At 32.2% G+C, this 11479-nt stretch overlaps 1 long non-coding RNA gene across 1 annotated transcript; it reads left to right on the top strand.

Annotated features, from left to right (window-relative positions):
- The first annotated feature begins 3008 nt into the window (after nucleotides 1–3008).
- Nucleotides 3009–4223, top strand: LOC145003409 (uncharacterized). The gene is made up of 3 exons (XR_013661957.1): nucleotides 3009–3115; nucleotides 3624–3696; nucleotides 3782–4223. It is a non-coding gene; the product is annotated as an uncharacterized LOC145003409 (long non-coding RNA).
- Nucleotides 4224–11479: the final 7256 nt, after the last annotated feature.

Below are 11479 nucleotides of genomic sequence, written 5' to 3'. Positions count from 1 at the left end.
AAGGTATATGTGTTTGTTTCAATTTGCTTTCCAAAAGAAGTTATTTTAAAACTGTATTTATACATTCTTATTTTCATTTGGGATCTCATTAAAATGATTTGAATTCTCCTTTTATTACCATTAGATGTCAAAATCATGTTTAAACTCTACATGCCTACATAAACAAGTAAACGTTGCAATCATATTCTATCAAGATCTATGGATTTGTTTACGACACTGAAGTTCACATGGGCATCTCTCATACGTTTTGGAAGATGCAATGCTTTCAACTAACAAGCTTCCAGAGAAAGGGTCCTACCTTATGGCAAAGCATATAATTGAAAGAGTCGAGTCAAGAAGTTTATGTGGATGAGGTAGTAGAACAAAAGAAGTTCAAAGGAGAGACATATTTGTATGTGGAAATCTAAGTACTTTGTGTTAGGGACCACATACTGATAAATAGCTAGCAATACCAAATATGATCATAATAAAGAGAGGCCAAGCATATGGGGCCACCAAAACATGTGTTGTATCAACTTAAATCACTATTGATATCTTAATTCATAGTAGAATAGTCAATCACAAATAACAATCCTGTTGACTTCTATAACATGCGATAATAGTTGTATACTTTTCTCTAAATTTTGTTAAACACTTGTACGGTCAAATCTAACATTTATAAAATCATGTTATGGGAGTTGTATGTTGTATTAAACTTTTATCTTCCCAATCTACGGGTTTCAAGTTTTTATTAGAAAGATAAAGACAAAGTGAGTGATATAACCATTTGTAAGTTACACTTGTATCATGAGATAAAAGTTGTTAAATTACCACAAAGATTTACTATTTCAATTATTGGAAAAAGCCAAACTCTATGTGGGGCAATATTCAAGGGGAAGTACTAACGAATAAGAACTAGAGAACATGTAAAATTGTTAAGTCGCCCATCACTAATGTTACATTACCAATGAACACAAAGAATAAACAAATATCAAATACTACTTGAGAAAAAAACAAGTGTACATAGATTCCTTTGTGATCAATTTCCTTTCATCGAAAGAATAGGGTTAGGTTCTTATTGAACTTGTGGCATGCGTTTTTTTTCTTGTGAGTTGGGATTGTCACATATAAATACTTGTGTGTTGTACATATGTATTTACTTATTTAATACATGTGTGAATATATTAAAGTTACATAACTTCTTTTATTTTTATTATTTTTTTAATGTTTGTAATGTAATTTAATGTTAATGTTATAAAAAAATAGCCAACTATTTAAGATATATCAAAACAACACTATATTATAAACTAGTTGTGAGACACATATATTACATGAGTTAATTTATATATATATATATAAATGCAAAAATATTTTAAAATTTTAAATTTATAAGAAAATAAGAAAAATAATGAATTATTATAATGCAAATGTTTTTTTATCTTTTAAATTTAAAGAAATAATTTGAATAAAGAAAATAAAGCTTTAATTTTATGATTTTTGAAATTAAAAGGTAAGTTTAATAATGAAACTGATATCCATTTATTATTATATTTATTGCAATTATTAAATTAAAATATTATATGGAATTTAATAAAATAGAAAAACTAATAAAATGACATGTAAAAAAAATTAATTCAAAATAACTATAAAATAACAATTGACAAATTAATTGAAAGCGTGACAAATAGCAAAAAAAATCTTCATTTATTAGAAATGATTCATATTATATCATAAAAAATTTAAGCAATTAGTTGAAATAGAAAATACAGTTATTATTACGGTATTTTGTAAAGATGTATTTTCTTTGCTTACCAACATTACCTTTTTGTTGATATTTATTCACAATAGTATATATATATATATATATATATATATATATATATATATATATATATATATATATATATATATATATATATATATATATATATATATATATATATATATATATATATAGGTTGCAGAAATCGGGATTAATCGTTTGATGTTCTCCAACCGTCAATGATTAGTGTGTTTGACGGAAATGAGTGATTAATCGGGTTTGGCGGGATTAATCGGTCTTGGCGGGATTAATTGGTCTACAAAAAAAGAGTAAAAAAAATTCAAAAAATAAAAAAAAAATTTACTCCAAAAATTTCAAAATTTTAAAATTTCAAATGTTATACAAAAATATTCGTATTTTTAAATTTTCAAATTAAAATTTTTCAAATTTTTAATTTTGAAGTACTTATTTTTCTTAAAATATATTAATCTTTGATTAATTTTAATATTTTATTAATAATCAATGGTCACCGATTAATCCCTTTACCCTTTGCAGGTTTAGTCGTAGTCTCTCTGCTCCCTTTTTGATTTATATGTTCTTCTTTTTTATATAATCTAATTGAATCGAAATTCATCTCAAAATAAATATGTGTAATCGACAGTTACATCTTCTTTACTATCAATCTCTGTATTTAAACCCTCTCTCTGAAAATCCCTAAACCCACCAGTTTACCCTTTCATTTTTATTAACAAAATAGGGTTCAAGATGATTTCTATTAGCTAATTTGTTAAATTTCTTATCTCATTTAATTTTTAGGGGTGTTGTTTTTGTTGTTGTCTAAGCCGACCTTCTCCTCCCCGGTAGAAAGGCTTTCCAAGGTAAAAAAAATAATACCCTTTTGTTTCTTTTTGTTTAACGACGACCACTGCTACTTTGGTTCTTTCTTTATATATGTGTGTATTTATGGGCCGCCCTGCTTGTATCTTAATTTATTTCTCATGTAGAATACTATGTGGCAGGAGCAGTGTAGAGATATAGCAACCTGTGGGGATTATGGTTTCCAGGTGTTTGTTTGGGGCGCTTGTGTGCTTTTGGAGGTCACAACAGAAGAACCGGAAGTATTTCCATAAACCTCAACTTTTAAAGATTGTGTAGTGTAATTTATATTTAATGGAAAAATGAAGAAGAAATAGACTGTATACATTTTAAGAGATAAAGAGGAAAGGAAATATCATATTATAATGATTTTGTTGCTAAACAATTTCAGGCCAAGAAGAAACTGGACCTGATTCATTGATTCATTGATTGATTGAGTGATAGAAGCAAATGCAAATAAATTACAAGAATTGATCAATATTGTGGTCTATTCATGAGGTCTCTTTCTTACTTCTTTTTGGCATACATCTATTATCTATAAATATTTTTATACATATGAGAATGTACAGATTTGGTCTAGTTTTTGTACCCTGATGGATGAGTGTTAATGTAACTGATATGCGACTACAATTTCATAAAAGTATATGTAGATATACAAAAACAGTCTCAACCTACTTATACAAAAATAGTGACAGTCAGGTTTGAACTGGTTCCACTGGATTAAATGTTCATCAAATTTAGAAGACATGATGGCATGAGATGAGATGCTACCCAGAATGCACTATTTACTTATTATATTATGGGAAAATCACATAAAAACCCTATATATTATTTGTCAATGTTTAAGAAAACCCTTTTATTATTGTTTAGTACATTTTAACCATTTTTTTTTAAAATCACCTACCTTCATTCGTTTATCAGGTAACCCTAAGTTACCAGTTCTTATAAACCTATGTGGCTTAACCCTTTCTTTTTAACCTTTAATCTCGTTCCTTTAACCTTCTAGACTTGGAAGTTGGAAGAGAAAATAGTCAACAAGTAGACACGCTTCTTTAACAACAATTCTAAGGGAAACTCAGGTATGTTACCTTCTTTACTACAGTTACCATCAATTTTGTTATTTTCTTTTTTGTATTGATTCTTTAACGAAGCTTTAACCAACAGCTACGACTTCAACTTCAATTGATGAAGTGTGAGTTGGTTTGGAGGGTTTGAATGCAAGATATGAAATTACCTGAAATGAAATATCATCTGATGATGAACCGAGCCCTTCAGATGAAGACTTTGACAAAGGAGAGGACCTGGATCATGAAATCAAAGTCCCATTCCTTTTATACAACCCTAAGATACCTACTACAAAATGGATATGGTTACGGTAGATAAGAAAAGTTCTAGAATTTTTTTAAAATGTTGAGGAAGAACTATATGTGGCTGCAATGGAAAGGGGAGTAGGTGAACCTCTGATGCATTTTCATAAATCTTAATTTGATGGAGGAGTGCTTGTAACTCAAGATAAAAAAGTGCTTGAAACTCAATTTGAAGGCATCCACAAAACATAATATGATGGTGAAAAGGACAAGAATAAATTTATTATACATATGTTATGTTTATGATAATTCTAAGACTTTCATAACTTTTGTAAATAATTTGGAAGATCAATATCATGTGGTTGATGGTGGGATAGCAATTGGTGTATCTATTATTTGTACAAAGGTCAAACCAAGAAATCCATATAATAGGATTATTTAAAATAAGCTCAAGAAACCAGTTATAAAAATTGCTAAGGATGGAGGTGGTTCTACGAATGAACAACCTGTCAATTCATAATAGTAGATTTATGAGTTGGAATGGGACAAAACATTATGGGATTTTGTGATGATTTTTTGATAGTTGGAAATTAGTATTCCTACTCTTCTGTTAGTGAAATGTAAGCAATGCCCATTTAAATTAAATATGTTTGTTGTTTTGTTAATCATATAGTATTTTCTTGAACGCCATTTTAATAGAAGTGCATTACTAATTTTCACCATTAGGACCAGATAGCAAAACAACCCCACTTACCATGCTAAAACAATCTTTAAATGGAAGTATTATAGCCACACTTTACCCTTTTTACCATACCAAAATGGTCCTAATGTTACCAACATATGCTAATTTTAACCCATTTAAACTTGATGGCAAAATGCCTCCCCTCCCCTTAAATGGAAATGTGTTGCTATAAATTACTCTAGAATTCTTCAAATTGACATGATGACAACAACAATCCATGTTAAAGTTTTTACCCTGATAAAATGGTCTCATTATGAAAAAATTATGCACATTTTGTCAAGGTAGTGGAATTTTAGTAACATCATGTAATTCTACTTACCTTTCTATTTTTGGGTTAAAGACTGCCGTATAAATGAGTGGTAGTGTTGAAATTTTTATGGGTCTATTTTTAGTTCATTAGTGGTTAATATCATGTAATTCTACTTAACTTTTTGTTTCTGGTTGTCTTCTGGTATTCTAAAGACCAAGACCATCACCAAGGGTAAAATTGTCAAATGCGTACAACCATAAACAAGCAGCAACAGGGGTACAAAGTTACTAAAAACAACTTCCGTTAGTTATAATCTAATATGTCGGTTGGGTTTCCGAAGTTCATGGCCTAAATTGGTATCTTATTAAAAAAAAGAACCCATGTGGGTATTCTTCTGTTTTGTGTGTTTGCTTTGAATTAGATGGAAGGAAGGGAATAGTAGTGATCATCATCATGATTCTCTACTCAATCACTCATTTCATATTTGAACCTCAAATTGATAGTTTGTTAATTGCATCAGGTAAGAAACTTTATTAATTGTATCAGGTAAGAAAATTTATTAATCATTCTTATAATTTCTTGAAATTGCATCAAGTAAGAAACATTATTTATCTGGTTGTTGTTTAGTATACTAAAGACCCAAACCATCACCAAGGGCAAAACTGTCAAATGCATAAAACCTCATTGGTTCCTTTTTCTTCCTCAATAAACTATTCTTTAATACACCCAAATAGATAGCGATTTTAACTTAACTTGCCCAATCAACGATTCCGTGAACGCATTCTTGCCACCTGGTCTATCCACACGAGTCAATAAGTTTTCCATCATGTTTTCCACATGGGCTGAATAGTGTCAAAATTTGAACATGAGTCAATAAGTTTTCCATCATGTCTTCCACATGCAAAAGGAGAAGACAATGATAAACTAATGAAATGACTCTTCTCTATCATATATTTAGATATCCATTTAATAACCCCCAAATTAGATAAAAACTTACACTGCTTACATTATCAAATTTAAAACAAAATAAACTAAGTGTGCCTAAGTCAATTCATTTGCTAATCTAATGCCTCTTGACTTTTTCTGACTATTAGACTTGGTCGACGACATTGGCTTAGGGAATGGAATGACAAGATTAGCTTCTAATATGAATCTATTGACTATGATGTATTAACATTCAAGAAATTATCAAATGCAATGAAACTTAGTGAGTATGTTTCATGTGAGTGTGTGCGCCTTGGGATCCATACTAGAGGTAAGTTCACCCTCATAGTCACAAGAACCTTCAAAAAGACCATCAATGACTTAATTACAATAATTGGGTCTCTAATGAATCTCTTTTACTTACATAGATTCGAAGTGGATGTATTATAATCTAAGTTTATTCTTAAATCTACTATGGTGTATTACTTGGTACTCTTCCAAGATAATACTTGTAAAGCATGAATTCCAACTACAAGTGAAATTGTTATTAGTGCAGGACTTAGTATCATTGTAATCTCTACATTGATCTCTTCGAAACTAACGATCGTCTCCTTTTTCCTCATAGGACACTAAAAAATGTACTTGACTTTAATTCGTCGATTCTATCCAAATCGATCTGATCCAACCTATCATGCCCAAGGCACACGATTCAACAAATCTAGTATATGTCATGTCATACCTGATTGATCCCATATGTAGAATCATGTGAGATATGACTGATTTCTTCTAGATCAATAGTAAAACTAAGATATTAGCATTGCTCTATGTTATTCTATATTTTATAAGCATGAACTCTCTTGGAGTTTTTCGTCTTGAGTTTCATTGAGATTTTTATATACTTTATCTTAATCTACTAAATCAGTCAAATCTATCTCCATAGATCCTTACATTCTGCACATGTGTTGTTTCACCAATGTGTTTCAAATCAAAACAATTTCCTAGCTAAGTTATAATATTGTTTCCTAAGAATTGTGTATTATCCATATACGTTACACGGGTGACCATAGTTCTCCTAGTAACATTAAACTCCTTGTATTCTCTAATTGAAACATGGATTCCAATTACTCCTATTGGTTTTGACATACTTATGATCCATTTTTGTGTCTCGATATTCAAACTCCTTGAATTCCATCATTAAAATGAAGATTTCACATAGCGAGATGCTGGTTTTAGTTCATAAATGAGCTTATAAGCTTACATATTCTTTACAACCCATCTTGGTTTGACTATGTGTTTGTTCACATCTATTTTTGTTATCTTCATGAAGATGCACTAACACTTATGATTTTAAGGTCAAGTGTTTGATCTACCAACTTTCAAACTTACATGGATTGATTCTCGCTCTCCATGTCATCCTTCTATCTTGTAGTGTAACATCCCAAAATTAACGACCAAAAATTTCATTTTTAATTTAATAATTAAAGAACCATTCATATGAAAACATCATAGTACTATCTCATATAAAAACCAATGTATCCATAGTCAAAACATGTCATGAAAAAATAATCTCAGAGTACAAATCGCAAGGACATCATAGTGTTGAAATCCTGGTGTGATGCGTTGCAGTCATGTCAACTCCTTTCCCTTCGAAGAGGAAGTATTTGAAACTAAAATTCAAAACCGTAAGCACAAATCTGAGTGATTTCCTCCATCATACCACATACAATATAACCACATAACGCCTAGCATATCTGGGTGCTGGCCTCCCCTTCAGTGTCTTTCATATGGTAACTGCCTAGCATATTTGGGTGCTGGCTTCCCCTTCGGTCTCTTTCAACCGGTAATCGGGGACTATTTCACCCCTACCACTAGCACATATTACCCTAAATTAAACATATAAATCATATACAACCTACCATATATGGGTGTTGGCCTCCCTTTTGTTTTCTTTCAACCAGTAATCGGGGACTATTTAACCCCTACCACTATCACATAATAACATAACATACTAGAATATAAAACATAACAACTAGTGGCATATCAAACAATTATCACAAAGACAATCATCCCAACTATAATCAATAATAGTGGGCCGACATTGGTGCCTTCGACCCATTCCTACTGGAAGGTAGATCACCTCAAATGCTGTAAAGTAGCTGAACTATCATCGGCTCTAAAATCTGTCCCACTCAAACTCCTACACATAAATATTTCCTTTCGATACCCCTTTTAATGCTCAGAACCCCTTAATGGTCAACTTTGGTCAGTATGATATGCTATGTTATTATGTGTTAATGGTAGGGTGAAATTGTGTCCATAGCCGGTTGAAATAAACCAGAGAGTAGGTAGAACACCTAGATATGCCTAGCAGGGTAGGTAGAGCACCCATATATGCTTGACAAGGGGTAGGTCGGTCACCCCAGTATGCCTGACAAGGGTAGGTTGAGCATCCATATATACTCAGCAGGGTAGGCCGGGCACCTGGATATGCCTGAAAATATGTTTATTGTATAGTATGTGGTATGATGGGGGAACTTACTAAGCTTTGTGCTTACAGTTTTAGTTTTTGTTTAAGGTCCTTCTTCTTTAAAGGGAAAGGAGTCGGTACGGTAGCAGCGCATCATTTATATACACACATACACATAATTTCTGCATATGAGATTCTTGGGATTTGTACTCTGACATTGTTACTATGTGATGACATGATTTTGAGACTTATGATCAATGGCTTTTTACGAAATCAAATAACTTGATGACGTTTTCTATAAATTGTTTTATAAATTGCTATATCAAAATTGAAAAGTTTGGACTGTATTTTTGGGATGTTACAAAAGTACTAACAACTTTGGACTAATTATAGTCTCCATCCCCACTATCTTCTTTTCGGCTCCTAAATCGTTCATCATAACCTAATTCTCCTTAAGCTTCTTTAAGTTGTCTCTCCTGACATTGAAATCAATAGACACTTCTCTCTTGGCTTGAGCAAAGGATTCATCATGTCTATGATGTTCCATGCCATTGTACCGTTCCTAATTTATCACAAAACCGTAAGGTTGGTGTTGTAAACTCCACCTTCTGGCTAACACCTGGTAGTTCCATGCAATACTTATACCACATCCTTTCTAGTTACACATAACAGATTCAAAGGCCATATCTATACTAATAATGAATTTTGGAGTCTTTCCTTCTTATATACACCATATATGGTGACATTTCCATCCATATGCATATCCTAGAAATATACACTACATTGCCCTTTGCTCTAGTTTAACATCATTCAAACGGTCATAACCAGCTCATCTAGACATTTATAAAACAAAATAATCAGAGGGTTTCCTATATCACACCTCTTGATGAGTCTTAAAATCAATTACAATTCATGGAGATCTGTTTAGCAGTTATCAACCAGTGTTGGTTGCTTCTACCTAGAATTCCTCCGATAAATCAACAGATAATAGTAGCACTAAGCATCCTCCCCAAGTCTTTGTTTCATTCGTTCTTCAACCCCTATTTGAGAGTTGTTAGCCATAAAATGTGATGCCTCAATATACCTTTTGTTTTGTAGAAGTTGTCAAACGAAGCCTTGCAGAACTGCAACCTATTTTTGTTCTGAGTGACCTGACTTAGTCCTCGATCTATTTTTCAACCATGGTCTTCCATTCCTTGAACCGCCAAAAAACTTTATCTTCGTATTTATTCTATATAAAGTACACCCAACTCTTCCTTTAGTACCCGTCGATAAAATTCTCAAAGTATTGACATCCACCATAAGATTTCACTGGAGAGGGACCAAATAAATCTGAATGAAGACACTCGAGGGTCTCCTTGCTTCAGTGAAATGAACTTCACCCTGTGTTGTATCTCTTGAAGACAAGCTTCACTTGTTTTAGCATTTCTAGTTACATCTCCGCCAAACAATTCATTCTTGCACTTATGTTCCAACTTATCATGCCACAATTTTCTTTTACTGTTCCTCTAACTATGTAACCTTCCATTAAATAAATACCATGTTACAATATAGACTTCATTACCATAAGATCACTCTTTTAGACTCTTAACTAGTCACCCTTTCCAGAATACTACACACAGTCTCTCTCCAAGGTGCCAAGAGAGATCAGATTTTTTCGATGATCTAGGATGAACCAATAATCCAGTTTCCTGACCATACCATCATGCATCTTGATTTACACTGTTTCACTATGTCCCCTTTACCATGCTCATTTAATCATCATCCATCTTGATTGTGCCATTCCATTCATTAAAGGATTCGAACCAGTCATGATTGTATGTTATCTGATAAGATGCTCCAGAATCCAAGACCCAAGCATCTGCAAAACTAAATGTACATACAACCAAATTTTCACCATCGTCCTCTTCATTAGAATTTCTTCAAATCACATTAGCATTGTTGTTGTTGCTTGATTCAACCTCATCATTCCCTTTCTTATGCAATGGACAATCTTTTTTGAAGTACCCCTTTTCCTTGCAGTTATAACATTTGATGTCTGCATTAGATTCAGAATTTAACTTCCCATTGTTACATCCACCACTATCTAATGTTCTTCCTTAGCCTACAAACAAATCAAAACTGGAATCATCTTCTCCAAAAAAAAAAACTTTCTTTTCAGTTCCTTGGACATCAAAGAATTCTTTACATCATTTACAATGATCGTTGTCCTACCATATAACATAGTATCAACGCAATTCTAAAAAGAATGTGGCAATGAACATAAGACGATAAGTGCTTAAAATTCATATTCAATCATTACAGTCACACCTTCTAAATCTAAGATGATCCTATCTAAGTTATCTAGATGATCCTTCACTTGGGAATTTCCAACATCTTCAAATGTAACCTTTAAAGAATTGTTCTGATACTTGTCATATAATTTCTCCCAAAGCCCAGATCCACTGATTTGATCCACGACCTCCTACAACACTTTATCTGTTAAACTTAATAGAACAGGTATATGTGCTCTTGCTAGAATATCTACCTTCTTGGAAAACGTCATATCCTTTGGAAGTTTTTTTTATCCTTCCAGTGTCGCTACACAACCTTGTTAACCAAGACAACCTTCATCTTCACCACCCACAAAGTGAAATCATTGGAATCATTGAACTTATACAAGTCATTTTCGTGAGATGACATGTTGAATCAACAGAACACCAATCAAAACTATGATACCATTTGTTATGAAGTAACGTGGATAACAAGCAAAACCAAAAGCATACAAGACAAAATATTTACATAGTTCAGTGAAGGTGACCAACCTCCATGGGAAGGAGGGGAGTATTTTTTTATTTAAGAGCTATTAAACAGAGGTTAAAAGTACAATTCAACCAAGATTTCCCAAACACTCTAGAATTCATGACCCTCTTAAATGAGTAGCACACATTCATATTTAAGGACAAGGCCATTAGCCCATAGTCCTATGAAAGGTGTCAACCTATCATAGTCCGACATGAAGTAGCTTCTACAACATTCATCCTTGATATATATATATATATATATATATATATATATATATATATATATATATATATATATATATATATATATATTGCATGAGCATCAACAACACATCCAGATGTTGAAGTAGCTTCTACACATCAAGATCACCACCGCTCATCAACCATCA

The sequence above is a fragment of the Lactuca saligna genome, chromosome 6 (genome assembly GCF_052625555.1).
Source record: "Lactuca saligna cultivar CGN05327 chromosome 6, ASM5262555v1, whole genome shotgun sequence".
Classification (NCBI taxonomy): domain Eukaryota; kingdom Viridiplantae; phylum Streptophyta; class Magnoliopsida; order Asterales; family Asteraceae; genus Lactuca; species Lactuca saligna.
This window is presented reverse-complemented; position numbering and strand designations above follow the sequence as displayed.